This window comes from Drosophila mauritiana, chromosome 3L (genome assembly GCF_004382145.1).
Source record: "Drosophila mauritiana strain mau12 chromosome 3L, ASM438214v1, whole genome shotgun sequence".
In the NCBI taxonomy this organism is placed as follows: domain Eukaryota; kingdom Metazoa; phylum Arthropoda; class Insecta; order Diptera; family Drosophilidae; genus Drosophila; species Drosophila mauritiana.
This window is the reverse complement of record NC_046669.1, coordinates 23,714,921-23,732,974: the sequence shown is the minus strand read 5'-3', so window position 1 is coordinate 23,732,974 and position 18,054 is coordinate 23,714,921. Positions and strand designations below refer to the sequence as shown.

At 39.9% G+C, this 18,054-nt stretch overlaps 1 protein-coding gene across 1 annotated transcript in view; it reads left to right on the top strand.

The window, feature by feature from the left end:
• Positions 1–1,030: 1,030 nt before the first annotated feature.
• LOC117139092 (dnaJ homolog subfamily C member 16) overlaps positions 1,031–18,054 on the top strand; it is a 179,492-nt gene continuing 162,468 nt past the window's right edge. Inside the window, exon 1 of the mRNA XM_033301212.1 lies at positions 1,031–1,175. The gene's annotated coding sequence lies outside the window, so the exon portion shown is untranslated. The remainder of the gene's footprint in view (positions 1,176–18,054) is intronic.

The window sequence follows — 18,054 nt, the reverse complement described above, 5'->3', positions numbered from 1 at the left end:
CCACTGCTCTACAGGTACACTATTTTGTCTTCCATTATATATGAACATATGTATATATCGCGTTTTAAATGTCTACAATTGTTTCCATCATAGTTTGCATTCCCAACGAATCCCATTTATATGTTGATTGTGATGAAATTAAATTTTAAATATTTTATTTTATTTATTTTTTTTTAAATTCAAAATATATAAACTTCTTAAGAAAGATATTCTTTATTTCTAATATGCCTTAGTAAGCATTAAAAATATTTTATATTTTATTTATTTTATTTTTGCCTTTTTTCACTTGTTTAACATTGTGCTCGTGTTAAAAATATTAATTACAAAAATTTGTTTTTTATATATTGTTTTTGCCTTTTTCCACTTGTTTAACATTGTGGTCGTGTTAAAAATATTAATACAAAAATTTAATATGACTTAATAATAACACGCGTCACGATTTCTAAATATATTTACTTTTTAACTTGGTCATTTTCAATTGTTCACAATTAGAAACCTTAAAAAGGGCGTCTCTGATATTATCGACCCTGGCTCCGCCATGCAAGGTCCTTGTTTGAACCGGCATAGGAATAATGATGTGAATTGGGTATAATTTCGAAGGTTCATCGTCAGTCTAAGAAGTGTATTAGAGTCTGTTCACACTGTGTCTACGGTTGCGACGATAAAACATTTGGGTGTTACCACCTTAGTTGCGTGATATATAGGCTTAGAAATAAAATCAAGGTGGTGTGTAACAAATAAAGTAATTTCATTACCAGTTTCAATTGGCACACACAACGTATCTACAGTGTAAGCATCCTTAAAGTTACACCTAATATATTATCACTAAGTAGAGCAAAAATTCAATTAATAAACGTTCTTGATATGACGCATTTAAATAAGGTATTGTCGCCTTAGGAGTCAGAAAATTACACATAAGTAACGGTTTTTAATATGACTGCTGCTGTTGCGAATGTTGCTGCAGATGCGGTTTTGTCTGCAGTCTAAACAAAGTATTACTCAAAATTTCTTTCTTAAATAATGGTTCTAAATAATTTTTACACTCTGGTCTTATTGCTTGTAAATGTAAATAGTTTATCTAAAGTTAGTAGAATTTTTGATATGTAATAAACGAACATACAAAAAATTATTCACTTCAGCTTGTTACAGTTTTGTTAACCGTATATGGGAAGAATGTAAGTAGATTTATGATAAATATTATTCCGTCATAAGTGTTTCGAGTGTTTTACAGAAAAGAATTACTAATTCATTAGGCCAGTTCGGAAACTGTCTTTCATAGTTCTTTAGCAATTTTGAATGTATTTTACATATGTAGAAAAGAGGAAGTGTATCCAAAAATAAATCAAACATATAAAATTTATAACATTTTTTATTATTTACTTATTTATTTATAATCTTTTTCCGTATCAACACGGCCAGTGCTGATTTATATTGTTAATATATATATCACAAAAAATAATAAAGATAATTGAATTTATGATTGATAATTCAATAATTGATAATTGAATTGAAATTGAATAACAGAGCAAAACAATCTAAACATTTTGTGCTCTTGCTTGTTGGATTAAAAACCATAACTAAAGTATTGTGTGTGTGCGTACTTCTTTTAGAAGACTATTTTCAAGCCGAAATTAATCTTGACCTTAGAAGCGAATTAATTTACAGTTTTTCTATAATCCCACTGTATATGATCTAATACAATATTATTTAAAATATATGCCGGTATTTTATTATACTTAAGTTAAAACCACCGCTCGAAATAATGTTCAATATTACCTTTATATTTATATTATAAATTAAGTTTTTCCTGTCCAAGTGTCCTTTGCGTCTCCAGACGTTGGGAATGTCTTCCTCCTGAGAGTCCACGGTGTTCCGGCTGCTAAGCTGGAGATTGACGACTCTTACGGAGATTAGGAGGGAGGGCGTGACTTAACCCCCTTGGTCGATCGCTGGGCTGTGGCTCAGCGAGAATGTTCGAATTAAACCAATGGTATTTTACGGCCATGTGCCGGAGTAGCTCTTCTTTATTGTTAAAGGGCTAGCTTAAAACTGAATCAAAGAAATGAAGCAAATATGGATCTACCCTAGCTCCAATACATCACGCCATAAACCCATGGTCGGCAAGCCGACTCAGCATTTATGCAGCGCAGTTCGGTACCCCGGATAATGGAAGACGGATTGCCGCTGCTGTCCGCTCTTAGAGCAGAGCGCTGAACTCAGTTGGGGCGCGTCAGCATTGTTCGCGTGAAGCTACTTAGTTTAGTTTCTAGGGTATTCTTAACGTAAACTTCTTTAGCAGCTGACTCAAATACATTGAGGGCTCATTCAGTTGTTAACTACTCCTCCCCTTAGATTATGAACGTCCTCGGTTATATTAAGCTTATCGATGGTTTGTTGTATGTCGACAGAGGCTCGCTTTCTCCTTAAAGGAAAAAAGGATGAGTGAAGCAATCAGAGTAACGTTTAGGATTACTCCAGCCACGAACCAAAGTTTAGGGGAGCCCGCAGCGTAAACCTCCTTGAACCCTTAAATAAAGTGCAGGTTGTCGTTGTTCATGCTGTGTAGCAAGGGTATGCGCAATACCGGATCATGGCCGACGATGTTCAGTAGTGGTGATCTTACTACGCCAGGCTGCTTGTCTAATGTTTTTGGAAAATTTACGAACTCCGATCCGTTGACGGTAGCTGACCGCTCGAAGGTTACCAGGTGCGTTCCTTTGACGCGGGCATTTGCCTCGTTAATGATAATGATGCCGTCATCTATAGGCATTACTGCTCTCAGGTGGCTGGGTTGAGTGTGGCATTGAGCTATGTTTCCCGCATGGAGCGAGCGTCCACAGGTTTCGCGTCGAGACCGCTCGCAGAAGGTTTTGTGCGTAGTTTCGGTGCACTCGGTGACCAAAAAGGTTTCTTCATCACATTCTGCCAAGGTGTCTCCGTCGAGACTTAGGATTTCTTGATAATGTGATACCGTGTATGTGAGGACTTTTTTACATCTGACCTCTGACAATGTTATCGCACTGGAGAGCCCTAATTTTAGGGCTTCTAATAAACTAACTATTGGAGTGTCTTGTTCAATTAGTGATTTCAGACCGGCATGATTAAGGATAGAGGGATTTATTATGTCAGCCTTAGCTAATGTTATGGTTAGAATTAATTTTTTTTTGTTTAGCTGGTTTTGAGTTTCTGAGTTTATGGTAATCTGCCTGGAGTTTGAGTCCACTAGCTGAGCTTCTGTCATCCTCATCAGGAGTTCCTGCTACTACCTTAAGAGCTGTACCCAAGAAGTCTAAACTCCTCGCAATTCGGTGGTGTTAGAACGGACCACAAGTTTCTCAGATGATATGTATCAAAATTTAGTAATTTGTGCATATGCCACTGTGGGAAAGACTCCGACAATTTTTCTGTCTCATCTACCATTCTTATAAATTCTGAGAGGTTGCTCGATTTCCTCAAGCAGTCACGTTGTTCAAACACCAGTACATCTCCATCTACGACAAGAATGTAATTGGCGTGAGAAAAGTCGGCAATACGCGTATTTGCCACTGCCAAGGTGAAGGCGAATCTGCAATCCATACGTAGAATGAGACCACGGCACTTTTACTTAAATCTGGCTTACTATTAAAGGGTATGGTATAAGCAAATTAAAAGTGGTGGAATTTATTTGAGGTTGTCCTTATGGACCACCCTACCTTTCTCTGCGGCGAGCTGGGAGGTCAAATCCTACAATACCATCGAATGGTATCAGCGCGTCTAAAAGAAATAACGTAGATGTTTTTCCAAAAGTATTCATTAAACATTTCAGGTGAACTCTGTCAGAACCATGAATGGAACTCACTGTGAAAGGAGAATCGACCGGCACTACATTTTCAAAGTCATTTACGGGCTTGATGTCGATTAAAGTTTTTAGTTTTCTAGGCAGTCGGGAGGGCTCCCTAAAAAATTGATCTGATCATTTTCTTCAGACTCCTCGTATATCTCGGTAACGGCCGCTGCGGCCGCGCTTTCATATTCGCTGTAATTTTATCGTCAGCCTGTTGCATGGTGTTATGCAATCTCTGACGCCTTTGACCGGTCATACGTGCGGAGCCAAATCTTTTATGGCCCCGAGCACTTTCGGCCTTGGCTGACCGCTTCCAAAGAAGTCGGCTGCCAGAGTTAAGTCCTTGTTGAGCATAACTCCATAGGCCCAGGCGATTGATTACGGTAGTTGCCCGGGTTCTGTGCAGAATTATTTTATTGGGGTCTATTCTGCGTCTTGTAGAAATGGCCATCTTCGGCCCTGCTATGTTTTCCTTGTGGCTTCCTTGAGCGGTTTTGATTATTTCGGTGCTCATGGGTGAGTGCCTCTTCCTCCAAACCCTTGCATTGTGGCAGCAAAGGTAGTGCGTTCTATGGCAGCCTCGGATTCTCTAGCTAAAGCTAAAGCTGAGGGCAAATCCTTGGGCTGCGCTGGCAGGACTATGGCCCTCAAGGGTTTCCTAAGACCAGCAATAAATGCATGGAGGGCATCTTTCTAACCTCAGTATTGAATAGAGTAGCACTGTACGGTTAGTGTGTCATAACGATCTTGTTTTTTATTAACGTTAATCGTTTCTCTACATCGTCGTAGTATTGCATTAGGCTAAGTTCTCCTTGCCTAACTGTTTCAAGTCCCTGCCTAAGGACACGCAGCGACGTTTTGTCCGCGTAAGTGCAGTCTAATCGAGCAATAATGGCATCGAAATTTAAGTGTGATGGGCAACTAGTAGCCCTCTTGCCGACCGTCTGATTTTATTTCTGATAATCGAAACGGCCTGATAATGCGCTTCGCTACCATAATACGGTTTAAAAATTTCGTATGCGTCTACGGCTGATTGCCGCCATGACACATAGTCATCTTGTTCTCCCGTAATATCCGGAATGGTCTTTACAATGTCAAGCTTGACCCCACATCGAATGTTTGGGTCTACTGTTATTTTTGGTGGTTTTGGCGCAAGTTTTCCATTTGCCTTTTCATCTCATCTAACTGTGACTGGAACGCCTGCTTCAACCTAGTTTCTTGCTCGGTTAAAGCCTGGCTAACGGCTCCAGATATAATAGCTTGTAACTGGGCGGCGTCCACGTCTGCAGTGTTACCTGTCGTATTAGGACGAAAACCTTCTGATTCTAAATCCCACCCGTCGTCCCTATCGTACTCGATTTTGATGCCTCTATATGCACCTGCCCAACTCATTTACCATTGGTTGGCACCACACAAATTTAATTCTTTCCAAGCACGGTTGATCGCTATGCGAGGTGCGATATTTACACGCGCGAGAAATAGAATTCCTTTGGGCAGCACGGTAACTTTGGGTATGTTGCAGAATTTGTTTTTGGTAAAAGTATGCAATGGGAAACCATACTCCCTAAAAGCATACAAAAGAGCTGTTAGCTTTTTATTTATTTAACACTTAATTCCTAAGTTGCCGACCCATCTACGTCCATGTAATGATTGATTTATATTATATTTCCAATTGGTTGTTTTGAAGCCAGGATGGTAAAATACAATACAAATACAATAAACAGCTGTTTAAGCTGTTATCCGGACAGTAGAGCTGGCAACTTGTTCACAGTTTTAATTACGATTTTCGCAATTACTTTTTTACTGCACTTAGACCATTTAAGAAATTAAATTAAATAGTATTATTTACAAACAACACGTTTGGCCCTCCTTTAAATCGATTAAATTAAATTAATTAATGAAGTCTTTTATATTTTATAAGAATTTTTACCTGCCTGTTTCGTTTCACCTTCGCGATAACTTTTGACATTGCCAAATCAAATTTTTTTTCTGCCGACGGCAAAATTACGTTTATCAAATCTGAGGTGGGGTCAGAAACAACTTTTTTTTTATAAAATAACTTAGCATAATCTTGTTGTGGTAGTGTGGAATAAACACCAATAGACCTCTGATTAAACTATTTTCCCTTTAGTAAATAAGATCAGACTGGTTTTTTCCCAGGATTTTCTGACAAGCCTTTATTATCGTCAAAACCTCTTAACAACTTCACAACTTTTATTAGTCTACAATAATCGTAGTTTCTAACTCAAGGTACCATCTGGCAATCCTAGCGTTAATAGCTTTTCTACTTAAAGTTTGAACCAACAAATTGCAACCCGTAATCATTTTTATCGGTCTATGCTTAAAGCTATGGTATCGGGAATCTGCCGCAGTGGTTTTTACAGAATAAAACGAAATAGGATGCACTTTTCCAGCATCTTGTCGCTGCAATCATCTGTGTGGAGCTCGGTTTCTCGACTCGGACTGAATATGGCTATACAGGTAGATTAGCTAAAGCGTTCCTCAAATCGCTAAACGCACTTAATTGCTTGTCATTCAGTGGAAAAGGGACCGCCTTTCTTCAACAACTCTGCCAAGGGTTCCAAAATACGAAAAAAATCCATACCCCAGAAACTCGCCTTCCATCCTCAGAAACACTCATTTCTTCTCGTTTATCTCCAAATTATATTCCCTAATACGATCCAAAAGCTTTCGATCTAGCCATGTCCGTCTGTCTGTATGAACGTAGAGATCTCAGGAACTAAAAAAGCTTGAGTTTGAAATTCAGCATACAGATCTCTGAGACTAACCCGCAGCTCAAATTTGTTCACCCACCGCCCAAAACTGCCACGGAAACATTTTTTTAAATTTTATAAGTCTTGAAAATTTCTATCGGCTTGCCTTTTGCCACGCCCACTGATTTTTATCTGGTCTGATCTATGATTTTTAAAGACCTTTAAGACTACTTGGTGGATCGGAAAAACTGCTGTTCTCAGGAAGAGTACTATTTTAACATTGGCTTATTCATATATTCATATCTTTGCTTGATTTCCAGCGTACAAAACGGTGATAGGTAATAAAAATATTATTTTTAAAGTTAATTACTTCGGTTTATTAAACAATGTTTTTTATCTGTCTTGTCTTTCTAGTTTTTCCTTTTGATAGTATTATTATTTTAAACTTTGATGCGAATAGCAGGATCCAAACCCATAAATTCCGGAATGGTTAACTAAATATGGAAAACAAGAGAGCTTGGACACGCTGCCAATAATAATCGTATACCATATAATTGATATTCTTATAATAATAATTTTATTTTATTTTTAAGATGACATTACTAATATAAATGTCTATTTACACGTCAAATTAATAGTCATAAGTGTTGTAAATGCTTTTAGCAAGCACGAAAATAAATATATATTAAAAATTTGATCCAAAATATCTGATGAGACACATCCATAATACATAAAAGAATAAAAAAAAAATAAATAAATAAAACTTGAAAAAATTTCAAAATTGGGCGCGACCGGATCAGCGGCTTTAGAGTGGGCGTTGCAAAGATTTTTTGGCAAATCGATAAAAATTTAAAAGACTAATAATATTATGAAAATATATCCAAAAAGTGTACAAAAATGTGGGCGTGGGAGTTTTGCGCGGTTTGTGGGCGAGACAACATGGGTCAACAAACTTGCGCTGCGTCTATGTCTCTAGAATCTGTATTCTTAATCTCAACCTTCTAGCTTCTTTAGTTCCTGAAATCGAGACCTCGACTCGGCTTTTAATCCTGTAGGGATGTCAGCTGTGTATAGGAAATACGGTGTCGGACCAAGAACGCTACCCTGAGGGACTTCCGCTTCGATAATATGGTCCTCGGAGGTAATCGCATTGCACCTTACAGCAAATTTTCGTTTAAAAAGATAAGATTGAAGCAGCTTGTGTGTATTTGGTGTAAGGAGTGCTTTTATTTTATACATAAGGCCCTCCAACCACACTCGGTCGAATGCTTCTGATCTCTGTTATTATTCTGTTCACTAGTTCAATTGTTTCATGATTTTGACGGAATCCAAATTAATGCGATGGAACATTGTTACGAGTTTCCAGATGTGTACGAATGATGAGTAATTTTTCAAAGAGCTTAGAGATGCATGAAAGTAGACTTATTGGCTGAGTTATATCTTTTCCTGGCTTTGGAATTATAATTATGGTGTATTTTTCCATAACTTTTTCAATCTCGTTCGGAAGAAAATTCATGGGATCAGTAGGATGTCTATCGGAGACGTGCGGGAGCGTAAAGCCATTTGTTTGTGGGTTCGGCTGAAACACCCTTTGTAGGTGAGCAGCAAATACATTTGCCTTTTCTGCATCACGGGTCCATTTCCCATTGTAATCCGGAATAGGCATCTCTGCTTCCATAGGCATACTTAGGCAAAGACTTTTCCTTCTTATTCTTATGAGTTTTCGTTTGGGCGCGTGTTGCCGTCTTCAGCCGTTGCTTTGTGGCTGGTGATCTGTGGGTTTGCCAGTCGTTTTTCTAGCACTTAGTTCTCGATTTGCATGTTCGTAGTCCCATATCTGAAGTGTTGCTTCGAAGTCATTTGATGTGTTGCAGCACTAGCAGCTTTTGTTATTATCGACTCGAATGTTTTTACAGAACTTTCAATATCTGAATTTGTGTCTAGCATAGGATTGATTTTTAAGTGTGTGCTGACATATTTCTTGTACTTGAATCAGTTTGTGGCTGCTTTTGTAAGATGACGCGACCTTTCTTTAATTTCGGGCTGCCGAAAAATGTTGAAGAGTACCGGTGAGTGGTCAGATGAGAGATCTTCAAGAGTTATAGCGTTAAGAAGCACTAAAGGAATTATTCTTACGAGAGCAAAATCAATCAGATCTGGTAGTTCTGCTGTTCCCTCTGCGTCTGTGCAAGGCACTGGACTGTATCAACGCTGTGGAACCTAAATAGGTACCGTCGGAAACATCTATTGTCCGTGAGTAACTGAGTCATGTGGTATTCCAAACCTTTGTGCTCATACTCCGTTTTGTGAGGAATAAAATGGATAAGATAGTTGCCCATGAACTCTCTAATTTCTATCTGAGTAACGGGCTTTCGCGCTAGGTATTGACCATTTATCTCCAAGGCAATAGGTGTAATGCCTAGAATTGAATTGGCCTGCAGACTTCGTGACTTTTTAGACTGCATTCTGTTACATACCATAACACGCGGTCCCTGAAGTAGTTTCCAATCACACTCCCTACGTATCCACGGATGCCCATGTTGCGCATTGTTATCGCTGGGTTAAATGATGATGACACAATACTCCTTACTGCCGATGTGAGAGCGGAGAGCCCGCTTTTTCCCATCCAGAAGCCACACTGCTAGCTTTGAAGGCCTGTGCGACTTTTGGAGATTAGCTCTATACGCACGTACAATATGCGCTAAAAAACTTGGACTACAATGTCCAGCAAAAATTGTAGCTGCCCTCTGCATTTGTAGGTTTTTGCCTTTCTACAGAAGGACTAGCTTCGCCCATTTTCAACGCTTGAGGACGACTCCGTCCAGAAGACACTGTCGGGACAAAGACACTAGAATAACAAGATGCGTAACGTCATATGATTTTTTTGCTCACAATTTTTTCGGCGTGTCTCTAGAAGTGGCTCCAGGCTCTATTGAATTTTTGTTCAATATCGAAAGAGCGGAGAGCTCTAATGCGAACAGCTCTTTTTTATGCAGACAGCGACAGCCGACAATTGTATATAATACATAATATCACAAAATAAATTTCAAAAATGACTTTATATTATAATTTTTGTCATTAGAGTATGCAGCATGCGACGTGTGAAAAATTAATAAGGCAATGATTGTTGAGTGCTTGTATCCGCACTTCGTGCCTTAAGATATGTCTTTTGCAACAAACAGTTTTGATATTTATATTTATCTTATAGATTTTTATTTTCTTCAACGTATTATTTCTATGAAATATTGAGAACAATGTAATGACTTCTGTTTGGAAAATGTATGTTTTAAATTACAGTAGTTATAATGATTTCCTTAGTATTTTGTCTATTTTTTGCAGTAGTAAAGTACGGGAATATAAGCGCAAATAGTAATTGCGATAAGTAGTGAAAAATAAACTCGAAGGTCATATAAATATAGGACCCAATTACAATTGCAAGGCCTCCCCGTGGTGTTTAATTTTTAGATTTCTTAGGCTCTCATCGTAAGCGAGCGGACAGAGGGCAATTTTGGCCGTCACCAAAAAAGTGCATCAAACCAATGCATGGCCGTTACGCATCTTGTTATTCTTGTCTCTTTGCTTGGAATGTGTCCCTGGAAATCTGAATTCTTGCGATGGCATCGCTTTAATGATTACAACCGGGATACCGTCAAAGCCAAGTGCTTTGTTTGGCTTTATCGTCTTTGCTGTTTTAACGACTGTACATTTAACGACTACACAGAGGCAGGGGATTCTAGTGCGTGTTGCACTACTGCATACGGGTAGGGTGGTGTTATGAAATATTCCAGGACGCACGCTGCTCATTGCCGGTTATGTGGGGTGATAATATCGTCTTGGAGCCTCAGCCTAATATCATTCTTATGATTATCATTGTGATTGCGTCCTACGACAATTAGGAAAAGGGGACAAAGACAAAAATTCTTTTACCCTACAAGCTTTCGCTCGATCCTCAGATGTGGTTGAGGCCATTCTTTACCAAAAATTACAAACAGTTGTCATCCTGAATGGACCCCTTTGGTCGCTAAACGCGGATCACAGGGAATACATCCTAGTCAGAACCAAACGAGTTAGGTTTTCAAAACATTATAAAAATATATTTTGACTCACTACAATTTTTTACAGCTATCATACATGCTAATCGAAACATAATAAAATTCGGATCGCTAATAATCCTGCAATTTGCAGTTTTCGATTCCCACTCGAATAATATATAACCAGCTACCCGCGCTTAATGCATAATGTTGATCCCCATAAAACCAATAATTAACTTAAATGAAATCATTTTAGAGTTTACAGACAATCTTGGCACCTCAAAAATTAATTCAAAATAAACATACATAGCTTTCGGACATAGATCACCATATGTGCGTGTGCACGGCCGGCAGCCAAAAATTAAACGGAACAAAAAAAATCAAAGAAATAAGCGCTCTCAATCCATAAATTGCAAAAAAAATTGCAGAGAAAAATTCTGCCCTTGAAAGTTAATTCCACCATTCGATCTGCAAGAGACCTTGTCCTTGAACTAATACTTAGGCGATAAAATATTACAGCGCCTTCCGCACCGTGGGACCAGGACCGCGAATAGGTGTATTTAAATTCACTTCATTATTTCATACATTCTTTTAATTAATTGAATCAGTCAATATGTTCACTTACCCACTTTTGGGAATTCAATTTTGGACTGCACTGCATACAAATTGGAATCTTTCGCAATCCCCAGCTGGACTCCCTCCACAATGGATTGATTCGATTGCGCCGAATGTATTTTGGCCACTGATTTTAGCATCATTTGAGGATTTGCTGCGATTGACAGCTGATCAGCTGTGGTGTTCTGTTGATCATTTGCCAGTGGTTGCGGGGCGTTTCCCTACCACCAGGACCTTTTTAAACTGTGAATTTAGCGCGGAAAGGAGATCATCGACTCAACGAAAACTTTCGCCAGCTACGACAAGACTGTTGATCAGTCCTTACAAGCCACATTTAGTTTGGCGCTTAAACGATTTCATCTCGTTCGCAACCCCAGGCAAGTATTGCAACAGTATTTTAGATTTGGGCCCTTGCTAGGTCATTTTTTGTTCGGCCGCTAAAACCAGCTCACTTAGTGCGCACCATTTTATCACATAGCCAACAAGTCATTTTTGACTGCTCAGGTTTTAAAACCAGGCGCCAATTTCTTTAAAAGCAGACAACAATAGTATACATATTTGCTATATGGCATGTTTGTGTAAACACCAATGATTGCGTTGAAAGCCACGCTTCCAACAGAGGGAGTGTCTCGGCTTCTGCAGCCGCCAGCAAATCCTACAAATTTAGGTATTCATACCAACTTTGGAGACACAATTACATTTTACGGCACCTCAGCTTTGTTATTTATGAAGAAAAGCTGTGAGTATCTAAGCTCGTCCCCTTGCTCTGTCTCTAGTACTCACGCGTCGCTTAGCGTTGTGCTGTTCGCTCTGCCATTAAGTCGCTTACGCATGCCAGTTACGCCGTGCGAGGGTTTTATTCTTAAGCTGAGTTTAAAGAAATGTGAGGAGACACACGACCCAATCTTTTGGTTGGTTCCGTAAGACTGCATTTTTATTTTGTAGCAATCTTTTTGGTTAGCCTAGTGTACAATTCGTTGCTGCTGCGAAACTCCTGATTTGGTAGTTTTGACCGGATACCACCTCCAGTACTTCAATACTTCAGTTCTTCGGAATTCTGACTCCGCTGGGCGATACGCTCCGCTTGCTGGTCGCTCTGCCCGTGGTGGTTTCGGGAGAGGTGAAGGCGTACTTGTGCCGTCACCGATAACTCCTCCCCCGTCAAGGCGGAACGATGGCCATAAGGAAGGTATGGGTACTTTTTTTATCGTCCAGGCAGCAACTGCCGAAGTGGTTTATTATTAGGAAAATTTAAATCTTCTAAAAATGACACCTATCGTCCTTGCACGATTCATAATCCCTAGTGGAATTATGCCTACGAACTAAGACAAAAACCTCCGTGTGCTCTTATGTCCTTGCACGCTCACCGGGACTGCCTCTTATATATCTCGTATGGCTTCGATAAGCAGGAAGTGTAGGCCATGGGGGCTCCTCCTTCCAACCTTAGTCGCCTTTTATGACATGCCGGGTACGCTGTGGTAGTATTTATCACCCTCCACCACACATGACTGTTGTTTTGATTTAGCCACCCACTCTGTTGGTCATTTCGTCTGATCGGACTCATTTCATCATACTATTGATTAGACTGTTTTCCAGCTCCCATGCCTCGCTGTTTGCCAACATAGCCGCGAACAAGCCACTTGGGCTGAGGAGGTACCTGATAGCGTCTTTAGCCGCTCCCTCTCCACCGCAAGCCTGGAGCATTGCATTAGCATATGATCTGTTGTTTCCTTACAATCGACGCAGAACAGGCATTGGCTGTTGACATTGGAACAGGGTTGGCTCTACATGGCGGAACCGGAGTAGATAGGCCCGAAAGCAGCCATGGTTTGTGAGGTACTGGGTTAAGTGGTAGTCCAATTTGTGTTGGCACTTTGTCCAAACCGCCAACTCAGGGAAGAACTGGTAAGACCTCGCCCGTTGCAGGGATTCCCATGTGTTCTGCCACTCACCCAGCAGCCACTCGTGTGCCTCTAGCCGGGAAGCGCCACCCCGCATTAGGCTGAAAGCCTTGATCTCCAGATCAATTTGCGGCAAGCCTACCACAGCTAGCGCGTTTTCGGCTATGATCCTGAATCCTCTAATGAGCCTGAGGGTCATGGACCGTAGCACCGAGCGCGCTCCTTTCAGGTATGAACCCCTGCTAGTGGCATTGCTCCAGATTGGTGCAGCATAAAGCAGCGAAGCTTTTGCTACTGACAACATCAGATTCCTGGCAGGATATCTTGGTCCACCGACGTTGGGCATCAGTCTAGCCAATGAAGAAGCTGTGAATGCTGTGATTTCTGGCGTAACTCACGTGGTCCTTGAATAACACGTGTGGTCTTTCATAACACCCAGGTACTTTAGGGACTCTTGGGAGGTCACCTGTGTTCCAGTGACAGAGACTAGCAAATTCTCCACCTTTTTCCTGCTGCTTAATAGAACTGCCTCTCGCGCCACGGGATGTCAGCTCAATCGTGGTGTTACATTTATCGTGCAGCTCTGCAATTATTTTGGCGACTGCTGTAATTTTCACATCGTCAGCAAAACAGTGCAGCACTACTCCCAAGGGCCTGCGGATGCCCAAGATCTCATCGTACATAATGTTCCTTGGGGAACACCCGCCGAACCTCGGTATATTTTTGGGCCAGCTTTCGTATCATACCGTAGGACACGATCCCTAAAGTAGCTGCCAACAACTAACCTCGGTACTCCTGGATCCCCATACAGTTCGTGGCTCCGAGGATTAGGGGCCATCTCCTGGTCTTGAAGACGTTCCTTACGTCGATTTGCGCAGTATTCCTTTCTGACTCTTAGCCATCTATCACCAGCAAAGCGGACTGGGCGATGTTAATCACGGCCGAGAGAGCTTCTAGGGTACTTTTTCCCTTCCAGTAGCCATATTGCTGACTTCCTAGGCCGTTGATCGCCTCTATTCGAGGGTACAGGATACGTTCAAACAGTTTTTCAACTATGTCCTATATGCTGGTCCCATGCCTTACGGCAACAGGACTAGTTTCTGGCTTTGTTGGGAAAATTCCGTCCAGAAGACATTGCTGGAAGGTGGCCCTGAAAATGTCAGGTCTACCCAACGCCACTGCTTTAATAACAGCTCCAGGAATACCATCTCGTCCAGGGGCTTTACTGGGCTTGATGCGCTTGGCTGGCTCGACGACTTCAGGTTCTGTGACGACTGAGGTTGGATACAGTACTGCCCCATTCCACTGCCCAGGCATTAAAATCACCGGCAATGATCATCGGTCTTTCAGATACCTATTTAATATTTATTTTTATTTATTTATTATGAATAGTTTACAAAACTAGACTAACTTAGATAGTATAGCATTGGCTACGGGGCTTACAGCTATATTTATTTACAATGTTATTATATCTTAATTTAGTTAATATCTAATTTGCTAACTAATTGCTGTCTTTTTATGTACCATTGCCTGTTTTCTTTTTAGATTTTGTGGTATAATTTGGTTTTTTTGAGGAAAAGTATCAGTTTTTGTATGTTATCTGGATTGGGTTTGCTAAGAAGGTCTAGAGGGTTTGTGTTGTTAAATATATCTTGCTTGGCTTGTAGGAGGGATGGGCATGAGTTTAATATGTGGTTTAAAGAAATGTCACCTTGGCAAAACGGACAAGTTGGTATTGAATTGGGATTTAGGTAGTGTTGGTGGGTTATGTTTGTGTGTCCTAGTCGAAGTCGTTTTCTTTTATTTGTTCGAGTCTGGTCCAATTTGGGTGAGATTGTTTGAGGTAATCGCATGTGTGTAAGGTGTTCGTATTAATAGATTGGTACCATGGACCAATTATGCAGTTTATTATGTTTTCTTTATTTTTCGTAGCAAGGTCGGCTTTAAGCTGTTTTTTTTATATCTGTGGTATTTATGTTTGGGGTGAGGATAAGTGGCATATTGATTGCTGATTTTGCAGCTTGATCGGCTAGTTCATTTCCTTTTATTCCTGAATGTCCAGGAATCCACATTATTTTAATTTTAGGTGCATGTTGCGTTATTAGCGATCGTATTCTGCTGGGGTAAAAGTTGTTATTATTTGTGTTTTGGATTGAATCTATTGTTGATAGGGAGTCGGAGCAGATAATAAATTTGTCTCTTTGGTTTTTAATAAGTTCTATTGCTTCTAGGATGGCGATTGTTTCGGAGGATTCTGAGTGATGTGTCTATTAGATTGGGGAGGGTCCATGATGGCCTGTATTTATGGAGTTTTACTGGTTTGTAGAGTAGATAATGTTCTAGGCTAAGCTTGATTGTTCGGTCTATTATTCGTGTTTTTTTCTTTTTAGTTTTTTTATGCTAAACGAACTTATGTATTGGTGTGTTTTTGGAGAAGTTTAGGTTTTGAGATAGTTTGGCTATTTGAGGGTCTCGTTTCATTTCTAAAGAGGGAGTATTTGATTCGTAAAGTAAGTTATTTATTGGGGTAGAACGATAGGCTCAGAGAGCTAGACGGATTGCGGAGTTAAATTATGTTTTTACTTTGTTTAAAATGCTTTTGGGAGCAAAACAAACCATACTGTAGCTTGGCATAACCGTTGCCTTTGCGACATTGAGTAGTGTATGCGTGTTGCAATAAATTTAAGACTAGATAGGCATTTTATTTTATTTAGCTTATTAAGTGGTTTGGGTAGAAGTATGTTTATGTGTGTGTTCCATTTGTATTTGTTGTTTAAGGTCATTCCTACAATTTTTAAGGAAGTAACGGTAGGAATTTGTATGTTATTGCAGCTTATCTTGCATGTGTTTTCTGCATATGTTGAGGTGTTGGTATTTGGATAGGGATAGCTATGCCCCTGAGTAGGAGCACCAATTTTCTATATCGTCGAATAGATTATCTAAGTTGAAATTTGTATTTGTGTTTTTGTTGAAATTTATTATAAGGAAGAAGTCGTCGGCGTATGCATTAAATTTAATTTCTTTGTGTAGGGATATGATGTTGGATAATTTATTGAATGCTATGAGGAAAAGTATTACGGATATGGGTGAACCTTGTGGGATTCCGTTGACTAGGGGTAATGGGTTTGATGTATGCGGACCGACGCGGACAGCTATTTTCCTGTTACTCATGAAGTTTTTAATGTATTTTATTATTTTGGGGCCCGTTTTCCATTCCTGCAATTGCTGGATTATGGAGTGCACACCTACTCGATCGAAGGCTCTTGAAAAATCAAGAGTGACGAGGGAGGTGTGCATTTTTGACTTCGTTATGAGATAGTCTACATAGAGTAGGCAGTCCGAAGTCGATTTGCCTTTTTTGAATCCGAAGTGGTTGTCGTTAATTAGATTGTTATATGTCACTAGCCACCAGAGTCTTTTCGCTATTATTTTATCAAGTGTCTTTGCTATACAGCAGTTGAGGGAGATTGGTGTTTGGCTTGAGGATTGGGATGATTAGGCTTGTTTTGTAGGCTTGAGGTATGTGGTTATTGAATATTTCATTGGATAGTTTCGTTATTCTGTTTTTTGTTGTGTGGGAGCTATTTTTGATCATTTCATAAGAGATTCTATTTAGTCCTGGAGCACATCCTTTTAATGTTTGTAGTGCTGAGCTAAGTTCTAGATAAGTTATGTTCTCTTCTATGGTTTGGGCTATTGAAGAGGGGGTGTAGAGATGTAGGTTATTTCTATATTTATTGTTCCGGAACTCCTCTGAAAAGTTCCAGTCGCCGGAAAGGTCAGAAAGGTGTTGTGCGAATATGTTAGCAATTTCGTTGCTAGCCAATTTAGTCTCATTGTTTACTGGGTTTGTGATGGCATGAATTTGTTTTGCTGGGTTAAGTCCGCAGAAGCGTCTTATATTGGCCCATATTTTGGATGAGGGAGTTGTGGGTTGGATTGTTGAGGTGAAAGAGCTGGAAGCTTCTTTTTTCCTCTTTTTTAGTTCGTATCTAAATATTGCGTTTTTGCGTCTATAGTCTAGAATGTTGTCAACAGTAATTGTGCGGTTTAGTTTTTTCCAGGCAAGTTGTTTTTCTTTTCGTAATTGGTCGAGGTGTTTATTCCACCATGGAACCCTGTATGGATGTGTGTTAGGTGAGGTTTGTGGGATGGAGAGGTTTGCGCTATAAAGAGTAATTATATTGATTAGAGCGGCTTCTTTGTTTACGTTGTGGGAGGTGGGGTATTTCTTGTTGGTTTGGTGGGTAAGTGCGTTGAACTGCTCCCAGTTGGCTTCTTTGAGTTTAAAAAAGGGTCTGTTGAATTTTGTGGATTGGTTGTTGGGAATAGTGTTGTGATAATAGGGAAATGGTGGAACACTTGGCGTGGGGGGCTAGGATTGGAGAGCAGAGTGTGAGGTCTATGTGTGTGTATGTATAGTGTTTAACAGAATAACAGAATAAGGTGCTTGTTGTCAATGAATCTTTGAGTTATTATTTGTTGTTGGGGAGCCCCAGGATGGGTACCATCCATTAAAATCTCCCGTAATTAGAGAGGGTGTTTGTTGTATATTAAATGTGTTTTGGAGTGTCTGGTTAGTAATGTGGATTGTGTATTGGATTGACTTGTCCACTAGCAGTGCTACGCCCCCAAATCTGTTGGTGGCAATATTTGTTAATAGTTTGCAGTTTGTTGGGGTTGGAATGTTATGAGTGTATTGTATATGGGTTTCTTGAAAGGAAATTATATGAGGGGAGTATTTTTTGATTAGAATAAGGAGTTGGCTGTAGTTGTTTACATATGCTTTTAAATTCCATTGGATTATAGTTAGAGAGGTAATGTTAACGGTTTAGTCTTAAGTTTTGTGTATGTATATGGATTCGCTGTCGTTGTTGTTAGTGTGCTTGTTTTGGTTTAGAGCTTTGGCCTTTATTTTGGATGCTTTGAGGCTTGTAGGAAAGTTGTTAGACTTGTCTTTCGGGAAGATT